The following is a 22,109-nucleotide window of genomic DNA, read 5'->3' on the forward strand; positions in this document are numbered from 1 at the left end:
TATCAGATTCTGCAATCAGAAAGCCCTGCTCCTAAGTTCCAGCCCCTACTTCCTGTTTATTAATTTTTTGCTTGTTTTTTACTTGAGCAGATTATTTTACCTCTCTGTGCCTCATTTTCCTCATCTGTAAAATTGGGGTTAAAATAACATCTACCGGGCGGGCCACAGTGGCTCAGCAGGCAGAGTTCTTGTCTGCCATGCCAGAGGCCAGGGCTCAATTCCCGGTGCCTGCCCATGCAAAAATAAAGTAATGATGACATCTACCTCTGCAGCTAATTAAGCTTACCATCCCCCTCTCCCTGTGGGGGCATGATATGCAGTGTCTGCAGATGCAACCTCTTTGGTAGTATATACCTTGTCGCTTGTGCAAGTTGTCCTAAGGGACCTTGGGGACAAACCTTTCCTGTCAATGTTCTGGCTGACCTCATGCCGTCCCCGTGCCAGTCTCCAGACAGGTATACGAAGTGCTTCTGGAAAGCCCCAGTGTACGGTAGCAAGGGTTCACATCAGCCAAGTCATCATGTCCATTCACACTAAGCTTCACAAGGAGCGGGAGACAAAGGCCCTGTTGCAGGGCCACGTTCAAGTTCCCTGGCAGCCAGAAAATCCCCATCTCCTAGAAGTGGGGCTTTACCAACTTCAATACTGATGAATTTGAAGACATGGTGATTGATGGGTGCCTCATTCCAGATGGTTTTGGGGTCAGATACTTCCCAATTATGGACCGTTGGACAAGTATTGGGCACTGAACTGTCCTTGCCCAAATTGTGCCCACCAATAAACTATTTCCCAGCTATCTAAAAAATATCCACTGCAAAGGTTGTTGGGAGGTTAAAAATGAGAGAATTTGCACGGAGTCCTTAGCATAGTGCCTGTCATATAGACATCCATGAACATGAGATAAACACTACTCTTTCCTAGTGTTTGAATAAGATTCTATGGTTTCAAAAGATACTTCTGGGTTCATTAGCTTAAAAGATCCCTGTGAAATCGGTAGAATGGATATTTTATGCATATTTCACAGATGAGGAAATAGGGTCTTAGTGATAATGAGTAACTTCATCTGGCCTCTAGCAAAAATTAAAATGCAAATTGACTGGCAACTTAATTTGTTTTTTACCTTGCATGTACTACAGACAAATAACAGTCACTTGGAAAGAACCTTTGCTCTTTAAGGAGTCTCTCTTCCTGGAGTGTTCTAGAGCTAGAGAATGGAAGTGTCCTGGGCCCTATTGCCACAGCTCATGAGACTGAAAAAGAGAGAAAGATTTCATCTCTGGTTGTATATTCCCTAGGGAAAAATAACTGAAAAACTTCTTATGATAGGCAACTATAATTAGTAGTAATGGAATAAAATTAAGGAAAAGGAAATAAGCTTATAAAAAGGTTCCAGTATGAGGTATTCAAATTTAATTGTGTGTTTTTAAGTAATGTCAGATGCACAGATGCTGTAGTGATGAAGACTACACAAATGGATGCATAAATAAATGACTTTATAATCCATACAAACTGGTGTGCCTTATATGCCAAGATGCCATTTTGCAACTGCACATTTAGAATTGGAGTTGCAATATGCCAAAAAATCTCCTATTGGGCTGAGAATGTATTCATTTCATACTTCTCATAACTTTCTTAAAAGGAATTGAAAAGTCCCTCCATATCCATAAAAAAAAAAAAGAAAAGAAAAAGGCTAACCTTCTTACCTTATTGGATTTGTATATGTTTTCATCCATTTTTGAGTTCAAGCACTATACCCTAGGAGGTTAATTTATCCAACAGAATGTTATAATCAACCATTTCAAATGCATTGTTCACACCCCCAGAGATCTCAGGAGTGAGGGGGATTAAAATGTTCATACTAATTTTTATGTGCCCCACATTGCTACAGAGACACAGCTAATAGTCATTCAGAACCAGTGCCGCGGAAAGTGTGGGAACTTGGAGAGGATGCCCTGCTTTCCAGCTCTTGGTTTCTCCGTTGAATCAAATTATTTGGAGCTCTTTGTTTTAAAGTCATTATTTTTCATTAGACCAGCTGCTGCTGTTATCCAAAAGTGAATAGCGGGAATATGTCTGGCTGACACAATAAATACAGCCACAGCTCCACAGTTATTAATGCCAGTAACAAATAATTGTGGCTCTGTGGCATTTACCACTCACACAGTAGCAGGGAACTGTGCTGTTGATCTATCTTCTGAAAAGACACACACACACAAACACACATACATATTGAGCCCATAATATTCTCCTCATGATGGCTACCAAATGCATTATGACATCTAAGAAGAAAAATTGTAAAACAAAGCATTAGTCTGGGAATTTGGAGGGCCTAAAGCAGCATTAACAATCATACTTCTCTAGATTAAGAGCATTTATTCAAATAACTTACTAAAATGCATGCATATTTCTTTTAGCCCTTATATTTCCAGTGGGAATTGTGCCACTGGTCACCAGTTTCAATGCTGACATGGGTCCTGTGCATCATAACAGGTTTGTAACATCTCTTAGAGATTCACATGGTGCATTGGCACATTAAGGTCTCCATGATACTTTGCAACAAATGGATGCAACATTTTCAAACTTATTTGTGCATTGAACTGTTTCTTTTTGAGTTACTAATTAACATTCTGCCTAAAAGCATTTTATGCAGTACTAGTTTGGAAACATGGCCTTAATCTATTAGTGCCACAGTTTCCCCCAACCCCCATTCATTTACAGAAATACACATTAAAATTTTTCATGACTCAGTGGAAATGAGGCTGCTCCCCATATAACTGCAGTTGATGGGACTCAAATGCTCAAATGATTGGACAACTGGGACCACCAAAGAACACTTCTGTTGTACATTCTTCCAATGAATCACCAGCCTGGAGCGGACTAGAGTTTGATGGATTCTTTTGGGTTTTGTTGGTTTCTTTTCTTGTTCTGTCTGAGGAGGGACCACCTTCTATTATCAAATTAATTTCCAAACTCCACCATTGCTGTGTGTGTATGTTTTCTCTCCTCCCCTTTTAGAGCATAAACTGTATGACAAGAAGCTTCCTAAGAACAGCAGTCATTGCTCTATCAATAGTGCCTGTCACAAGGTAAAGGTTTAGTAAAATGTTGCTATTAAATGAGAAATACCAGGGCTTTTCACAAATTGTTAGGTCTGTAGGAATTGTGGTCAAAGCTTTTCTCACCAGTATTTCAAGGTGTGTCACTATTTTCTTAATTCCTAATTTCTTCATTTTTGTCCATCATTGAGCAGTTAGTTTTTCAGCCACCACATGAACAGATGAATGCTTCACAGGGGAAGTTTAGTTGTCTTATTCCCAGCCATTTCAGAGCAGACATTCTCAGTTTCATTTTCTGATAATAATATATAACAATTCAGTTAGCAGAATGTAAAAAATATGCTTTCATGCCTCTTATATAGCTTTTCAAGTTCAGTACTTTGTTCCTCCTCCTATTGTCTCAGGTTTATGGGCAGATTTGTACTTACTCAATACAGACTAAACTCTCTGCAACCAAATTGTTCAAAGCATGGCTTAACTGTTTTTGTTTTCTGATTAACTAAAGGTTGCAGTCCAGCCTGCTAGATGAGGCCAGATGGTTTCATAGCAATCATCCTGATCCCAGTTCCCACTAGCCTCTGTTAGAAATGGACAATCAGACTCAGGATGTCAGGAGTGAAAGACAATTTCTAAGTTTGTCTAGTATTAGTTGTAATAGCAGTTGAAACAATGTCACTTCATTACCTTTGCATAAGGTTTTTTTTAATTTAGGAAGCATCTTTTCACATCCATTATACCTTAGGACCAGCCTGTGAGGTTGGCAGAAAATAGATTCAAGAAGACATTTAGTGATTTGCTCAATGTCATATACCACCAACACTTGGCACAGTCTTTTGATTCGGAGTCTAGCATTTTTTCTCTTATCTGAAAAAGGAGAAGGAAAAGGAATTGGAGGAGAAGGTAGAAAAGGAGGGGAGAGAGGAGAAGGAGGAAAATTTTAAAAAAGAAAAAAATAAAGAGAGAAATACTTGATTCAAAGTATATGCCTAACAAATAGTTTTGAGTGTACATAATAATTCTTATGTGCACATAACCCCTTTGTGTTATACTTTCATCACTTTTAGAATGGATCATATTCTCTAATTATTATTGCTGTGAGAATTCAATAAATTAACATGCATATATATATATTATACTTAGATACTTGGCACATGATAACACTCAAATCATGTTTGCCTTTATTAAATGCATAGTATCTTATATTTTACAAACAATTTTGAAAATATTATCAAATTTAACGTTCAAAATCAGTGATTGAAATTAGTGATTATTTCCTCATTTAATAGATGAGCAAATGGAAACACAAAAAGAATCTAAGTAATGGTATCTAAATACCTGGGTACTGGGATACTTGCCCACCCCACAGCTGCCTTCTTCAGCTCCCACAAATGTAAATAGAGACTCCACAGTGCAAACCGATGTATCCATGACCTTACAGTTAATTTAGGTTCAGGACATTAGGCTAAATGTTTACCAACCCAAGATACATCCTGGATTTGGGGAAATTTTTATTTTCTCTTTAACTGTCCTTATCATCTACTAGCTTTTTTGAGATTTGTCTTTTTTATATGATGACAGTAGTTCAGAAAGTTAAACAAATCAGCCAGATAATATAGTCAATTGATCTCTAGTTGCTTTTTAATTAAATCTTCATACTATAATTTTTTTTAAATACCATACATGCTGTGAAGGAGCAGGTAACAAATCTAACTTTTCACTGCCCTTGTTACTCAGACATGGCTGGAACAGGGAGCTCTTTCCCACTGCATCCCCCATTCTGGAGCTTGTGTTGATCTTTTCTCCATTTTTGTTTCCCTATTTTGTCACTTAAAAAAATTTTCAATATACCTCTTCAAGCCAGATGGATCAGAATCCAGGCTCTTTCTCACCAAGTGGGAACAAGAAGAGCTGCAGTTATCAAAGTACCCAATAGTGAAAACTTAGGTGAGTCTACATCAGATGGTGTCTCTTGCATCTTCTGTCTTGGATGGATTGATCATGTGTGCAGTCCTGAGTGTTGTCTCCTCTCCATCAGTTGAGAAGCATTTCCAAAAGTATCAACTATTGATATGCTCATTGCTTAAGATATTCATTAAATTAGATGTTGTATGGTCATGGTGACATCATAGTAATTTGAAATTATAAGGGCTGAGTTAAATTTTCACCCTGCTGTTTACTTACCACAGATTTAGAACCCTCAACATCACTCGAAACCTTTTGAATATCAGTTTCCCCATCCACAAAGTGGGATAATAACATTTACCTATGGGGATAGTTGTAGAATAAAACAAGTTCATGCATTAATGATAATTTGTCAGTCTGAAATGCTGTTATTTTTTGTTACTAAGTGAGTTGGTGTTGAATACTGAACAACTATTTTTAATCGTGAAGTGTTTGGCCTGAGTTAATTCTGGTCTCTCTTTTCCAAAATCCTTACTGTACTGGTTTGAAGCTGTTGTGTACCCCAGAAAAGCCAAATTATTTTAATCCTAATCCAGCCATCTGGGTGCAGACCTATTGTGGGTGAGACCTCCTGAATAGGTTGTTTTAGTTGAGATGTGACCCTGCGCATTCAAGGTGGGTTCTGATGCTCTTATTGGAGTCTGTTAAAAGGAAGACATTTTGGAGAGAACAGACAGATCCTTGGAGGTCTGACACAGCAGAGAGATGAAACCAGACACAGTCATTTGGAGATGCTAAGCTAAGAAATAAAATCCAGAGTTTGCCCTGGAGAAGCTAAGAAAGGACCCACAGACACTTGGAGATGCTGAAAGAGTCATTTGAAACTAGAAGCCAGGAGAGAAGGACAGGAAATGGTGCCATGTGCCTTCCCATGTGACAGAGAAACCCAGAAATGATCGGCCCTCTTAGTGAAGGTGTCCTCTCATTGATACCTTAATTTGGACATTCTCATGGCCCTAGAACTGTAAATTTGTAACCTAATAAACCCTCTTTGTAAGAGCCAATCCATTTCTGGTATATTGTATTCTGCCAGCTTTAGCAAACCAAAACAGTCAGGGTCTGGAGTTCCATAGTAAAGCTTTTCTGTCAAAAGGCAAGCCAAGGAACACACATATAATGTTCAATCTTAGAATCTGAAAGGAGCAATGCTTTTAAAGATTTAGGGCAACTTCATTTAACCCTGCAATAAGATTAAGACCAGGCTCTTCCAAGTTAGTCTTCAAACCTGTCGGCATCTCTGCCTTTGTCTCCTAATTCCTGCTAATTTTATCCTGCTAGCCTGGACTAATACTACAAGACATTTAGCTGTGTTAATTAAAAATACCAGCCAAGCAAGATGCTTAAAAATGTTGTTGCCAACAGCAGTCTCCAGTTTTAAACAGCCAGACTGATTTACAGGTTTTTAATCAACTGCTCTATAAATTCCATGGCCAACAGCTTGGTACTGTGGAACAGCAAGTGGAAGTTGAAAGCTCAGTGGCTTTCTGGTTCCCTTCCATATAAAGTAGCCATGGAACAGAAAGTGAGAACGGAGCTTCACAGCCTCAGGAGAGATGGTCTCCTGGGAGACGGCTGTTAAATAACAAAGGGAAAACAAGAAAATTACCTCCTAGCCAGATGTATTAATGGAAATAACTTACAATGGACAGAAAGGAACTTTGTAAAAAACTGGAGCAGTAGTGGATGGTTTGCAAATTTTCAATGAACTAGGCTGGTTGCTGGAGACATAGAAATCAGGGCACTGCCTGGCAGATAGAGTGTTTATTTATTGAATCCAGCCTTGTCTGTTGTTGGGTAAGTAGAAGAAGATGGGAATCTGTCATTTTGGGGCTATAGAAAATAACCTATTTCAGAGACCACCAGAGCAGCTGGTCAGTCCAAGCAAGCAGTGCACCACTGCCCAGAGGGTGGACCACGGTCAGCCTCCCAACCATAAGCAAGGCACACAAAGGTGGCTCCAGGAAGCAGAAGGCAACCCCAAGTTTTCAGTAATCTGACCATAGCAAAATTCATAGTGAATGGGTAACAAGGGGACAGGATCCAGTCCCTTTCTCCCCATCCTCCCAGAGGAGAGAGTTTAAGCAGAGTATCAGGATTTAGATATGCTGCCTGAGCATTCTGAAATATGTGGGAGTTTCTCTTTGTGCTTTGGAACTACAATCTAGAATTTGTCTACTTTCACAACACTTGAAATGAAGGCCTGAAGTATAATGTTAGTATATCATTTACCAGATTTTATTAGGCACCAGAATCACCTATGAAATTTAATAAAATACAGATATCTAGGCCTTAATACAGACCTATTAAATCAGAATCTTCAGGAGTAATGCCCAAGCATCTGTCTCTTTAAGAAGCAACACAGATGATTTTGATATTCACCAAAGATTGAGAAACACTGTGTTTATGGGTTTTACTTCCTTACAAAATAATGTAGACATAAACCTTATAGTCCAACAGCCTCAACTTTGAAACTTAAAGTTATAGTATTTGTACAAGTTAGTTAACCTTTCTAATCTTCAGTTTCCTCAAATGAAAAATGAAGATAATGATCGTAATTCTACATAGCACTGATATCAAGATAACGAAATGAGTACAATGTATGTTGAAAACTTGGTCTAGTTTCTGTCATATCATAAGTATTCAATAAGTGTGAGCTATTATTAGCTAATTTTTCTCAGCTATGGGATTAATCAATATTTCTTGTCTTTGTTCTCTTTAGAACACAGTCAAATGCAAATAACCCTGAGATGTGCAAAATGTTGAAAAGATGCAATATATAATCAAAGAGATAATAAAGGTACATTTGTATTCCATGACCTGCTATACTAAACTCTCTTCTTTGGGGAGAAATTTTAAACTTTTGAGACTTATTTCATTAGTAAATTTTATCTCAAACAAATTTTGTACTTGACACAGTACTTGAGTTGAGGAAACCAGTGGGTCCTGGTCAGGATCCACAGGGGTACCTACTCTACTTTCAGAAAGTCCCAACTGTCCCACAGTCCAATTGCCCCTGGGAACTCCTCCATTCAGAGTATAAGAGAGAGGGCAGGAAGAAATGCCGTCTTCCAAAAGTGAGAGCTACAACAGGAGCAGGATGATAGCATCCATTGAGCTAGGTAAGTAAAAAAAAAAAAATGTGCCTTTTATAACAGCAAATTTGATTTTTGGCACTTATCTCTGTGTGCCTCGATTTAATCATCTATAAAATATGAAAAATGATAATAACTGCCTCATAGGTGTGTTATGAGAATTAAGACTTAATAGATGCCAAGTCCATAGAATAATGGCTAGAGCAAGAGTAAGTGCTTACTAAGCATTAGCTACTATTAAAATACATGACTATCACACAGTAGGTTCACAATGAATGGTAGTTATCACTTTCCCTTCTACAGTCCTTTCCTTTTCTAGGATGAAATAAAGAAAGCAACTTGAATAAGCCAGATATCAATTCTTCCATAGCCAAGCTTCTAATTATAATTTGTTCTAAGTCACACCATTAGTAAGTAATTGGAACTAAAACTTGAATGTAGGTCTATCAAACTCCATAGCCCAAGAACATGAAGACTCTGCTTTCTCAAATTCCTGTCTCCCTACATGTTGACATTTAGTTAGAACAGTGAAATTGTGATAAGTGGTAGCTTTTTTGGTCTGCAAAAAAATTTAGCGGCATATAAGTCATTCACAGTGAGAAAGCAGCCCAATTCAGCAGATACCCACTGCAGTTACCTGAGCCTTTGATATGGTTAGAAGCTTCTCCCAACTATTTCAATTGGTGAAGATATTTTGAGGATGAAGGAAAAAACCTGCTAGAACATGACATTCAGAAACAGACTGCCAAATGAAGCAGCTCAAAAGAAGTGGTTTGAAACCTTAATCTTGTGTAAATTGAGACCAATCTGTTCATTGTGGGGCTCACAAGTAATAAAGCAGTGGAAATGATTAATCCCATGCAGAAGCATTTTCTCATGCCTCCCACTGTGGTGAGACCCACACTGCCATTCTATAAAAGGCTACATCTGACAGCAAGTGTGACACAGCAGAAGCACCTGCTGAACACACCTGTACCAGCTCAACAAGATTCAGGTGTGATGTGTCTTTGTGACGGTTGTAACAAAGGGATGAACAGAAAGAACCCTGGAGGATTCAGTGGTACTCTAGCCAAGGGAGAAAATGTCAACGAAAAAAACAAAAAGAAAGAAAAATGGTGACCGACAGAAGGAAAAGGTCTTCCTCTCACAGTGATATTGGGTTGTTAAGCCTCCTCTGTTTTCAAGTCTGGACCTTTTCCTAAGACATGTTTGACTAGAAAATGATCATAATAACTGTGAGTTTGGTCTCTGGGATACTAGAGGAATAGATAAAAGCATGATGCAACTATAAGCAGAGGCAGTGTTAGTGTATGCTAAAGAAGAATTTTCGAATGAAAGCGATTTCTTGGTTCTGTCAGTGATTCAGGGCAAATGCTACCAGTGCATACAAGTCTTCAGTTCTCCTTCAGTTGAGGAAATAAAGTTAGATTTGCCTAACAAGGTTTTCAGAATGAAGTTACCTAGAAATTCCTCGTATCTGGAAACAATCAATTCACTTAATTTTTAATGTGGCTATTTTTACATGGACATTCAAGAAAATTAAATATTTTAACACTGTTTGACAGTAAGAGTATTTGTCCTGAATTTCAGGTATTCCCGAGAGTACTGAGAACGGGAAATTTGCTGCTGCTTGGCGGTATTCCAGAAAGCTAATCACCGTAGAGAGGATTTATCAAAGACTGCATAGACTGGTGTTCTACACGTGCTGTTCCAAAGGGTGAGACTCTTGTTGTTTGTTTTTCTTAAAGCTCTTTGTCTTCATCCAAGCTGTTCCCTGGGCTGAGAATGGTTTCTCTGTGTTTGCCTCGAGTTTTTCTTTCAAATGTCTACTTATCTTTTAAGACTCATGGAAGTTGTCTTGTCGTTTTTGCTATGAAGCTTTTTATGATACTACACCTTACAATGGTGTAAGTACAACTTACAATGGTGTAGGTACAACTACAGCCAAAGCTGTAGTGCCACTAACATACACAATCATGGTATTGTTAATACTCCACTGCATTTATTATACAAATCCTTGGTTCCTGGTACCTGCAGTAGATGAGTAACTTCTCCTTGGTGGGGGACAATGTATTCTTTACTTAACATCTATAATAGTTCAAATAATTCCTGGAACTTAATTCTCATTAATTCCATGGAAGGAAAGAAGGAAGGAAGGGATGGAGGAAAGAAGGAAAAATCATTAAACAAAAAAGTAGGGGGATTTCATAATCCTGGATAACAAAAATGTTCTGGGGAAGAAGAAAGAGCATGGGGCATAGAGTCAGAGAACACAGATTTACATTCCAGCATCTCCACTCACTATCTGTGATGTTGGGCAAATGGCTAAATTTCAGTTTTTTTAGTACAATTACAAGGGCATTAAGATTAAATGAAATAATATATACAAAAACATTCAGCAGTTCCTCAAAGATTTAATGATTGAATATTGGTTGAATATATTATAGATTGATTACCTTTTAAAATTCTAAACAAAATTAAGTAAATCACATTTGGCAAAGACTGAAAGAATTTCTACAAATCAAGAGACTTTTTTTGTAAACATCAATTTATCTTTGTATTGCTAAAGCAATAACAGAAGAAAATTCTTCTTATTGGTAGAATGCCTCCCAAACAACAACTTACTTATGCATAGATTTTTCCTGCCAGAATTAATTTTAGGGAGTGAGACATTTTTTTAAGTCTCTTTAATTCATGAAAATGCATTGTCTATGTAAAAATCTCTAGGCTTATAAGTAAAGTAGAAGCCCACATTTAAGCAAATAACCATAAAAATGGAAAACTGATCAGAAGCACAATGAATTGGATTTGCAGATTACCTCTTCCACATCGTAGAAACCCATCTGGTCCTTAGCTCTCTGCATCTCCAGGATGGTCTGTTTTAACAAATCACTTTCAGTGTATAATTCCTCAGGACTCTTATGCTCAATCCTCTCTGTTTTCAAGAGAAGAAGGTAGCTTCCCTTTTCCCCTCCTTCTTTCTACAATGCTTCCAGCCCCAGTGCCGGGAGAATATCAGTGATAGAGGAGAATAGGAAAATAAGAGGCACATATAACAGCCATAATCTTGGACTATCTGTGTGATATCTGTGTCACTATCTTAGTGCCAGTCAAGTTAACCTCTCCCTGTTCTCTTTCTCTCTCCTCTTTCTGATCTCTGTTCTCATTCTTGCCCATACTTCAAGACCTAACCCTATTCATACAATGATAACTTAAGAAGCAGCAAGTCCAGAATAACTGGTTGTACTCCATGAATATATAGTATTGTGGTAGTTTGAAACTATAATGTACCCCAGGAAAGTCCATGTTCTTTTAATCCATTCCTGTGGGTGCAGACATACTGTAGGTGACAGCTTTTGATTTCGATTGAGATATGAACCACCTTATTCAAGGTGGATTTAATCTTCCTATTGGGATTTTCATAAGCTAAGAGATGAAATTCAGAGAAAAGCCCCAGAGAAGAGGCATGGGTATACCCACAGAAGTTAAGAGAGGAAGACACTGAAGCCAGAGGCTCAAAGCAATAAAGCCTGGCAGAGAGGATTAGCATATCAGCCATGTGCCTTCCATGTGACAAAGGTGTCCTGGATGCTGGCAGCCTGTCTTCAGATTCCAGATATCTTCCAGTTGATGCCTTGAGTTGGGCATTTTCACAGCCTAAGAACTGTAAATTGTAAGTTAATAAATCCTCATTGTGAAAACCAACCCATTTCTAGTACATTGCATCTGACAGCTGTAGCAAACCAAAACAGTTATTGAGGTATTGTGTTAGTTTGCTAAAGCTGCCAGAAATGCAATATACTATAAATGGAACGGTTTTTAAAGGGGAATTTATTTAAGTTGCAAGTTTACAGTTTTAAGGCTATAAAAATATCCACACCAGGGCATCCAGAAAAAAACTTGACTCAAGAAAGGCTGATGTCTGTCACATGGAAGGCACATAGCTGGCATCTACTAGTCCTTGTTTGCAGTTCCCTTGCTTCCAGCTTCTGATGCCAGTGGGTTCCTCTCTAAGCATCTGCAGGCTTCACTTAGCTCCTCCAGGATACAACTCTGGGTTCTGGCTTGCTCAGCATCTCATGGGAAGGTACATGGCAACGTACGCTTGGCTCTGCCCATGTATAGGCCTCTACTCTCTGTGTCAGCACTCCAAGCATTTCCAAACATCTATGTCTCTGTCAGCTCTGAAGCAACTGTTCTCTAAGCATCTGCATCTGAGGCTTCTCTAAAATGTTTCCTTTTTAAAGGACTCTAGTAAATTAATCAAGACCCATCTTGAATGGGTGGACTCACATCTCCATGGAAACAATCCAGTCAAAGTTTCTTATGTAGACAATAAGTCTAGCCCCATACGATTGGATCAGGATTAAAACATGGCTTTTCCGGGGTTCATAATAGGTACTTTTCCTTAAGCCTTGAGTTCTGGCTCTGAATCTGTAATCAGCAAGGAATGTTATGTGTTAGTTCACACTATAAATTTGCAATCTCATCTTTTGTGATATGGTACCACATGATTTTTATTAAAGAGATGAACATCAAGCTCTTCTTTTTATAGCCAATTTCACTCCTTCAGGACAAAATACTGTAAGCCCTCATTTCCTTAGTCAGCAAGATTTCCTACCTAAGACCTTATTTTCAGAATTACATTAATAATCATTTTTCTTATGATAGCCCATCATATTTGGAATCCAATTCATTGGTGTTTTGTTACAATTGATTAAACTATTCATGTTGCATATTTTAGCCATAATGCGTTAACAATTTTGTCTACATTAATAACCTCCTAATGCAGAGGTGCCATAATTAAGCATCTTTCTTTGACAGAATTGTTATAGTACTAGCACTTAGGGGGAGAAATAAGGCAAGGAATAAGAGCAATTTATTTTTCTAATGTTCAGTTGTTATGCATGAGTATATGCTAAATACCTAGATACTGGATGGTCTGAAAATAAGTGGATTGGAATTGCCTACTGTAATATTTTATATTATCAATATAAAGTGGTACTTATAAAATCATGATACAATTAATTTTCCATATAAAAAATATAGAAAAATGTTCAAAGTCAAAGCCTGGGAGTTCTTAGCGTAGAAGGAGACATAGGATGTAAACCTGAAGGACTATAAAATATTGACCAGAAAGTGATTTCTTTTGAGGGGTTCAAATAAAATAACATGGTAGCTTAGAGTTAGGATTGACTGTGTTTCAGTATTTGAATAGAATTTTTATTGAAAAAAAATATTTGGTACATCATGAACAAAAATATAGAGGCAAGAAAATATAAAGATAAATGGAGAATTTGAAGTAATTCTGTAGAATAATACTGAAGCAATGCCCTAGTGGAATATATGAAATAAGGGTGAGGGGGGGCTGTTAGGTAAACAAAATGGAAGATATGCAACCAGAATAAAGTTTCCTGATTGTCAGCCCCCATAGCTTTGACAATTTTACTTTTATTTCCTTCTTCATTTTTCTTCTCTTCACCTTTCTTTCTCTCTCTCTCTCTCCTTTCTTTTCATTCTCCCCCTCCCTCCATCTAGCTCTCCATCTATCCCTATCTCTCTTTCTTGCTTTCCTATGTTTATTTATTCCTTTGATATTGTCAAAGATTGTTTATCTTTCTCTTGTCAAGCTGCCAGCTTTGACCTTTGCATGTCCCTGTGGGCTCCCTCCCAAGTCCTGACTGTCTAGAAACTAATGCTGCAGCTGTGGGGTTGCAGATATAATGACTCACACTACGGTGGGGGTAGGGAGTGGGATGGGGATGGAAGGGAAAAAAGACAACTTCTGATACTAACTAGTCTAAATATCAACCTCATCTCCAATCTCTCTCTCCCATCTCACTCTCACCCCAGGCCTTATGTTACCTAGGGGCCTGAGGGGCTCTTAACTAGTCAGTTTATTTTCTACCCCCTCCTCTCTCCCAGGCCTTACAGACTCCAGGTGACCTCATTACCACAAAGGAAAACATTGTGAACCAAATGCTCCTAATCACAATCTCAGTAGATCACTCACTCATCTCTGTGGCACACAACCTAATTTTAATTTTTTTTTTATTTATAGTATAACATATATACAAAGCAGAGAAATAAAAACGCAATAGTTTTCAAAGCACTATTCAACAAGTAGTTACAGGACAGATCCCAGAGTTTGTCATCAGCTACCTCAGATTTTCCTTCTAGCTGCCCCAGAATATAGGAGGCTAGAGGGCTTAAAAATTCTTTTATCATCATAATCAACCTTTTTTCCTTCTTCTTTTGTGAAAAATAACATATATACAAAAAAATCTACAAATTCAAATCACAGCACCACAATTACTTGTAGAACATATTTCAGAGTTGACAGGGGTTACAATTCCACAATTTTAGGTTTTTACTTCTAGTTGCTCTAAGGCTCTGGAGACTAAAAGAAATATCAATTTAATGATTCATTAAATCATTAAAAGTAATCATATACATTTGTTAAACCCTACCTTCTCTGTATAACTCCACCATCACCTTTGATCTTTCCATCCCTCTCTTTAAGGGTGTTTGGGCTATGCCCATTCTAAATTTTTCATATCAGAAGAGTCTGTCACTAACAGAGAGTAGGGAGATGGAACTATCTGATGTTCTGGAGAGGCTGGGCTCTCTAGGTTTCAGGACTCATCTGGAGGTTGTAAGTCTCTGGAAGGTTACTATAGTGCATGGAACCCTTGCAGAATCTTATATATTGCCCTAGGTGTTCTTTAGGATTGGCTGGAATGGTCCAATTTGGTGGACTTGGCTTATTTTACCTCACCAAATGTCCCACAAGTTCATGCACATCGATGCTTGCCTCACAACTTTGCTGCTTTTTGTAGCAGCACAACCTTTGTTCATAAGTATACTCCATTGTTCGCCAATCTACTTCTTCAGCCACGTGCATTCATCAGGCATCATGTTGAAGGCCCAAAGTCCAAGTCCATCAACATTCTCAATTTTAGATAATTTCATTGTTCCCAAGAGACAGAAAACCGATAAACACACCCTCACCAAATAGGAAATCTACACCTCCTCTTAACTCTTGTCCCTCCCCCGCCCCAGTACTTACATCTGCTGTTGCTGTGGTAGTGCTTATGGTTTCCTTTTGAACATAGCTTATAACATGCAATAGCAGTCTTTCCCTTGTACCCTTGACTTAAACACTCTTTGTATATGAATCATGTTTTTGAAGTAATTCTTCCAAGAACTAATATTTTAGTGTTAATCAATGGGGCATGTAGGTCTATACAACCCCTTTCAATCTTTTCAACTTCAATATGGTAAATTACTTACAGGCCCACTAGAGAATGGCCTTCAATCTTATCTATTCCCTTACATTGGAGTTCAGCCTCATTAGCTAAGGATTAATCTAGAATGTCTAGATTCTATGTATCTCTAAGTCCTTTATATTCTGAATTACAAACCTCTGATTATACATTTATGCATAAAAGAATAATCATACAGTATCTATCTTTTTGTGTTTGGCTTATTTCACTCAGCATTATGTCCTCAAGGCTCATCCGTCTTGTCCTGTGCTTCAGGACATCATTTCATCTTAGTGCTGCATAATATTCCATCATATGTATATACCACATTTTGTTGATCCACACATCTGTTGATGGGCATTTGGTTCATTTCCATCTTTTGGCAATTGTGAATAATGCTGCTATGAACATCGGTGTGCAAATGTCTGTTTGTGTCATTGCTTTCAGCCCTTCTGAGTATATACCATGTAGTGTTATTGCTTTGCCACAGAGCAACTCAATGTTTAGTTTCCTAAGGAGCCACCAAACAGTCTTCTGTAGTGGTTGCACCATTATACATTCCCACCTGCACTGCATAAATGTCCCAGTTTCTTCACATCCTCTCCAACATTTATAGTTTCCTGTTTGTTTAATAGCAGTCATTCTTATAGGTGGGAGGTGGTATTTCATTGTAGTCTTAATCTCCATTTCCCTTACAGCTAATGAAAATAAGCATCTTTTCATGTGCTTTTGAACCATCTGTATTTGCTCTTCAGAAAAATGACTATTTGTATATTGAGCCCATTTTATAATTGGGTTGTTTGTTCTTTAGTTGTTGAGATGTATGATTTCTTTTCATATACAGGAAATCAAACCTGTGTCTGATATGTGATTTTCAAATATTTCTCCCATTGAATTGGCTGCCTCTTCACTTTTTTGACAAAGTCTTTTGAGGTGCAGAAACATTTGGTTTTGAGGAGTTTCCATTTATCTATTTTTTCTTTCATTACTTGTGCTTTGGGTGTAAAGTTTAGGATGCTACCTCCTATTACTAGGTCTTGAAGATGTTTCCCTACATTTTCTTCTAGAAGGTTTATGGTGCTAGTTCTTGTATTTAGGTGTTTGATCCACTTTGAGTTAATTTTTGTGTAGGGAGTAAGATAGGGGTCCTCTTTCATTCTTTTGGCTATTGATATTCAGTTCTTCAGTGCCCAACTATTGACAAGACTATTTTGTCCCAGTTCAGAGTATTTGGGGGACTTGTCAAAAATCAGTTGACCACAAATTTGGTGGTCTATTACTGCACTCTTGATTTGATTCCATTGGTCAATGCTTCTATTTTTGTGCCAATACCATGCTGTTACAGCCACTGTGGCTTTATAATAGGTTTTAAAGTCAGGGAGTGTTAATCCTGTTAACTCCCTGACTTTGTTCATGCGTTTCTCCTGTACTTTGGAGCTCCTTGATTGGGAGCATAAACATTTATGATTGTTTTATCTTCTTGGTGAATTGGCCCTTTAATTAGTATATAGTGTCCTTCTCTGTCTCTTATGATGCCTTTACATTTAAAGTCTATTTTGTCTGATATTAGTAAAGATACTACTGCTTTCTTTTAGTTACAACTTGCATGGAAAATCTTTTTCCATCCTTTCACTTTCAATCTATTTGTATCCTTGTGTCTAAGATGAGTCTCTTGTAAGCAGCATATAGCTGGATTGTGTTTCTTAATCCATTCTGCAAATCTGTATCTTTTAATTAGTAAGTTTAGTCTACTAACATTCAAAGTTATTACTGAAAAAGCATTTCTTTATTCCATCATCTAATCTTTTTTATTTTATTCATCAGATCTATATATTCTTTTCCCTCTTTCTTTTTTTATCCTTTAAGTTACTCTTACTGGTACTCTTCAATTCTGTGCCCTCCTCCAAACCTCACTCTCCTGTCTCTTATTTTCAGCTGGCAGAACTCCTTTTAGTGTTTCTTATAGGGCCAATCTCTTGCTAACAAATTCTTTCAGAACTTATTTGTCTGTGAAAACTTTAATCTCTCCCTCAGTTTTGAAGGACAATGGCTGGGTACTGAATTCTTGGCTGGAAGTCTTTCTCTTTCAGGATCTTAAATATATCATACCATTGCCTTCTTGCCTCTATGGTGCTAGTTGAGTAATTTGACCTCAGTCTTATGTGGTTTCCTTTGTATGTAGTAGATTGTATTTCTTTTGCTGTTTTCTGAATTTTCTGCTTCTCTTCAACATTTGATAGGCTGATTAGTATGTGCCTTGGGGAAGGCCTATTGGGGTTTATTCTGTTTGGAGTTCGTTGGGCTTCTTTGACTTGTATATTTATGTCCTTCATAAGGTTTGGGAAGTTTTCTCCTGTTATATCCTCAACTACTCTTCCTAGCCCTTTACTCCTCTCTTCTCCTTCTGGGACACCAATGAGTCTTATATTTGTGTGCTTTGTTTTGTCTATCATTTCCCTGAGTTCCAATTTAAATTTTTTCCATCTATTTGCCATTTGCTGTCTTGAGTCTTCAGAGTCAGTCATCCTGTCCTCTATATCACTTATTCTTTCTTCTGTCTCTTCAAATCCAGTGTTGTGTGCCTCCAGTATGTTTTTTATTTGGTGAACAGAGTCTTTAATCTCTGTGATATCTGCTGTTTTCCTATTTATTCTTTCAAATTCCTCTTTGTGCTCTTCTACTGTCTTCATGATCTCCTTTATGTCATTGCCATCCTACTTATTTTATTAAGTAGAGTTGTATGAAAATCTTTGTTTAGTTGTTTCAATGTCTGTGTCGCCTCTTTTTTATTAATTTGGTCATTAGGCAGGGCTGTACCTGTCTGCATTGTCATATGATCTTCTGTTGTTTTCGTTGCAGGTAAATATCTTGATTGATTTACTTTGGGAGTTGATTTCTTTCAGTAGTCTAAGGCCTTGTGTTTGCAGGATGGATGTGCAGCAAGGAGCAGGGTACAGGATGGGATGCAACAGTGAGGTGATTCACTTCAGGGCAGGTATAGGTGCAGGTTGTTGATGTTACACTGATGCTTGTGAACATGTCTACCCAGCAGCCAGGGAGGATGTAGCTGTGCACCAATTTGGGGGTTGTGGGGGTGGTGTGTAACCCTGGTGTATGCTGGTCTAGGGTGTGGGCCTCTTTGTGTGCATGTGTAGAGCTGTGGCAGCAGGTCAGTGTTATGCCTTCATGGGTTGGGGGCAGATGTGATCTGGCAGCTTAGATCAGCACTTTCTCAGAGCTGGGAAGTGTGATTGAAGGCTGTGCAGATGCGCAGCTCTAGGACTGCCATAAACTGAAGTTCCCAGAGCTAAAGGACATGATTGGGGGCCTGAGTCCATGTGCAGGACTAGGAGTGCTATAAACTGATGCCAGAGCTCAGAGGGGGCGGGGTGAGGGTGTGTGACATGATAAGCAGGGTGCAGGAGTAGCCTGGGTATTGAAGTTAACACCTGTAGCCTTTATACACTGGTGACAGCCTGCAAGTAATAGGGAGAGGGAGGGAGTGTTGGGAGGGGTACAGGAGAGGTGGGTTGGGCTGCACTTGGAGTGGGGGTGTGTGATGGGTATGCGCACTGGGGGCTGGTGGGGCAGGCGCTCTTAGAGTGCAGGGGAAGGGAACAGGTGATTGGTCTGGGTGTGTGGGGTATGGGGTGAGTTGCTGGTCACAGAGCGTGTTCACAAAATATGGTCTGACTTACTTTCTAGTTCCTGGGTCCCATCTGTGCACTCCCATGGGCTCCACACCTCACCAGGCTCTAGCTTTCCACTTCTCAGTTTCTTGGCAATGCAACCAGGGCCACCCAATGTGATGCAGAAGACTCTCCCAGGTCAGCTGCACTCTTGAATCACCATCTAAGTCACCCTCCAGTTCCTTCCCTAATTTTTCAGGGGAGTAGGGCTGATCTTGAGCTTCTCTATTCAGCCATCTTCCTAGACGTCCTACCAACTGTCTTAGGATAGGTGCTGAGGTTACATAAGCAGTATCCTTGCCCTCATGGTACTTCTTTATATTTATAGTCTAGTGCGGGAGACAGACAAAAAATCTAATCATAAAAATAAGTAAATTTACTAAAATATAAATGATAGGTGTTATGAACAAAACAAAAACAAAAAAGGGAAAATTAGTAAGAGTGTTACCTGCCTTAAAAAGAGTAATATAGAAAGGTTTTTCTGAAATATGGCATTTAAGCTAAGATTTCTTTTTAAATAAGAAAATACTAGAGTTTTAAAGAAAAATGAAGGAGCATTTCAAGAAGAGAAAATAATATTTGCACAGCCCCTGAGCAAGGAAAGAATTTGGCCTCTTCAGGCCCCTGGAAGAAAACAAAAAATGTTTGCAGAGGATTGAACAGTGGGCAGAGAGTTAAGCAAGGGATAAATTTTCTCCCATTGAATTGGCTGCCTCTTTACTTTTTTGACAAAGTCTTTTGAGGTGCCAAATTATGCAGTAGTTTAAATTTGGTTCTAAATGCAATGGGAAGTGAGCTGCTGGTGAATTATAATGTAGATTATCTTGCTGCTATAAGAAGAATGGCTTGGTGGTGAAAGGGGTTTAAGAATGGAATTGGAGAGACCAGCTACAGGCAAACAAGAAGCCATGGTGGATTGTAGTATCATTAGTGTATGATCTGCAACAGTAGTGGCAAAACTGATGAGAAGAAATGGAAAGATTTGAGATATTTTATAAATAAAGTCAACAACTGATGGTTGATGGGAAGAAAGATAAATGATGATCAAACAATGATGAGGTTTCAGAAAATTGTTATAGGCACACCTTGAGAACCATGATGGCAAATTGTTACTAACTTCAAGAATGCTGATGAAAATACTGCTAATATTGTCAATGTCAGCTGCTGAGAAAGATGGGGAACAACTACAAATCTCAATTCTTGCTATTGGAAATGTAAAACTATACATCCACTATGTTGAAAGTTTGGCAGATTTTTATGAAATTAAACATATACTTACCATATGACTCAGCCATCCCACTGCTAGGTTTTTACTAAGATGAAATGAAAACCTATCTTCATCCAAAAATCTATTCCAGTGTTTATAGTAAATTTATTTGTAATTATCAGAAACTTGAAACAACCCAAATGCCATCTAACTGAGGAACGGATAAAGAAATTTTTTATCTATACAATGAAACACTACTCAACAATAAAAATAATGGGAGCGTTTGAGGGTAGTTCAGTGGTAGAATTCTTGTCTCCCATGTGGGAGACCCGAGTTCAATTCCTGGCCCATGCCATTCCCAAACAAGCAACCAAAAACAAAGAAACCAACAAATACAAACAAACCATTCAACAAGTGGTACTGCAAATATGAGATACTCACATGGAAAAAGAATGAACTGTGGTCCTGCCATACAGCATACAAAAATAAATAATGTGTTATTATGCATACCACCATGTGAATGAATCTCAAATGCATAATGCAAAATGAAAGAAAGCAATCTCAAAAGACTACATGCTGTATGGTTACATTTATATGACATTATGGAAAAGGCAAAATTATAGGGATGAAGAACAGATCAGTGTTTGCCATGGGTTAAGGATGGAGAGGGTTTAACTACAGAGTGGAGGCTTAAGGGTTTTTCTTGGCAGGGGTTAGGGAAAGATTGAACTGTTCTATGTCTTGATTGTGGTGGTAATTACTTGACACTGTATTTGTCAAAACTTTTATAGAGTTGTACATAAAAATAACTTCTAGTATGTACATTTTAAAGAAATAAATAAGATTATACTAATATCAAAACAAAATGAAATATTGCTCATATATATTACTACAGACTGGGTATGAGTCTACCACACTGTTGAAGAAATTCGTAATTCCATCCATGGCATCTGCTTTCCTGATACTAAGACAGATGAAGACAACTTTGACTAATGAGGCTATTTTCCAGCAAGCAGGGTTAAATCAACCTGGAAATGTTTACCTTTTTCAGGATGAGACCTAACAAAATAATCCTAATAGCTATAAACCTCTGGAGTATGGGAACACTATCTTTGTTTTGACTCACCATTTATTCATACCGTACTAGAAATATTTCTTGGAATACTTCTCAAATTATATATAATGAGATCTGTCTGTTATATTAGCTCAGAGCTGTGGGATTTAAATTAATCAAATGGACTTCTGAGAAGATGACTGGCTAGAGTAGCTCAAAATTAGACCTGTTCCATGGAAAAGTTAGAGAAAGGACAGGAGGGCAACTGAGGTGGCAATTCGGGAGTGTGGCTGACCTGGGAGAATCTTCTGTACCACATGTGGCAGCCCTGGTTGCAGAGGCTGAGGAACTGAGAGGCAGAGGGCTGGAGCCTGGCATGGAGGCATGGAGGCATGGAGCCAGTGGGAGTGCACAGACAGCAACATGGGACTAAGAAGTAAGCCAGCATTCCTTGGGTACACTACCCTCACCAGCACAGTCCCATGTCCAGTGACTCACCCCACACCCCATGCAACTGAACCCCATCACCTGCTCCCATTCCCCATGCTCCAGGCACCCTCACCCCACCAACATCCAGTGCACCTACCTACCCCACCCCCACACCCCGAGTGCAGCCCAACCCACCTCTTCTGCACCCCTCCCGAGCACTATCTCCCCCTCCCTGTCCCCTGAAGGCTCTTGCCAGTGCATAAAGGTTGTGGGCACTAACCTCCATACCTAGGCTATCCCTGCCCCTGCCCATAGTGTCGCCCAGTCTCACTCCGCCCTCCCAGAGCTCAGCGCA

General features: G+C 38.6%; 1 non-coding gene across 1 annotated transcript; it reads left to right on the forward strand.

The window, feature by feature from the left end:
• The first annotated feature begins 266 nt into the window (after positions 1-266).
• Positions 267-398, forward strand: LOC143645406 (small nucleolar RNA SNORA70). Its single transcript, XR_013157115.1, has one exon. It is a non-coding gene; the product is annotated as a small nucleolar RNA SNORA70 (small nucleolar RNA).
• Positions 399-22,109: the final 21,711 nt, after the last annotated feature.

Source organism: Tamandua tetradactyla, chromosome 8 (genome assembly GCF_023851605.1).
Source record: "Tamandua tetradactyla isolate mTamTet1 chromosome 8, mTamTet1.pri, whole genome shotgun sequence".
NCBI classification, from domain to species: Eukaryota; Metazoa; Chordata; class Mammalia; order Pilosa; family Myrmecophagidae; genus Tamandua; species Tamandua tetradactyla.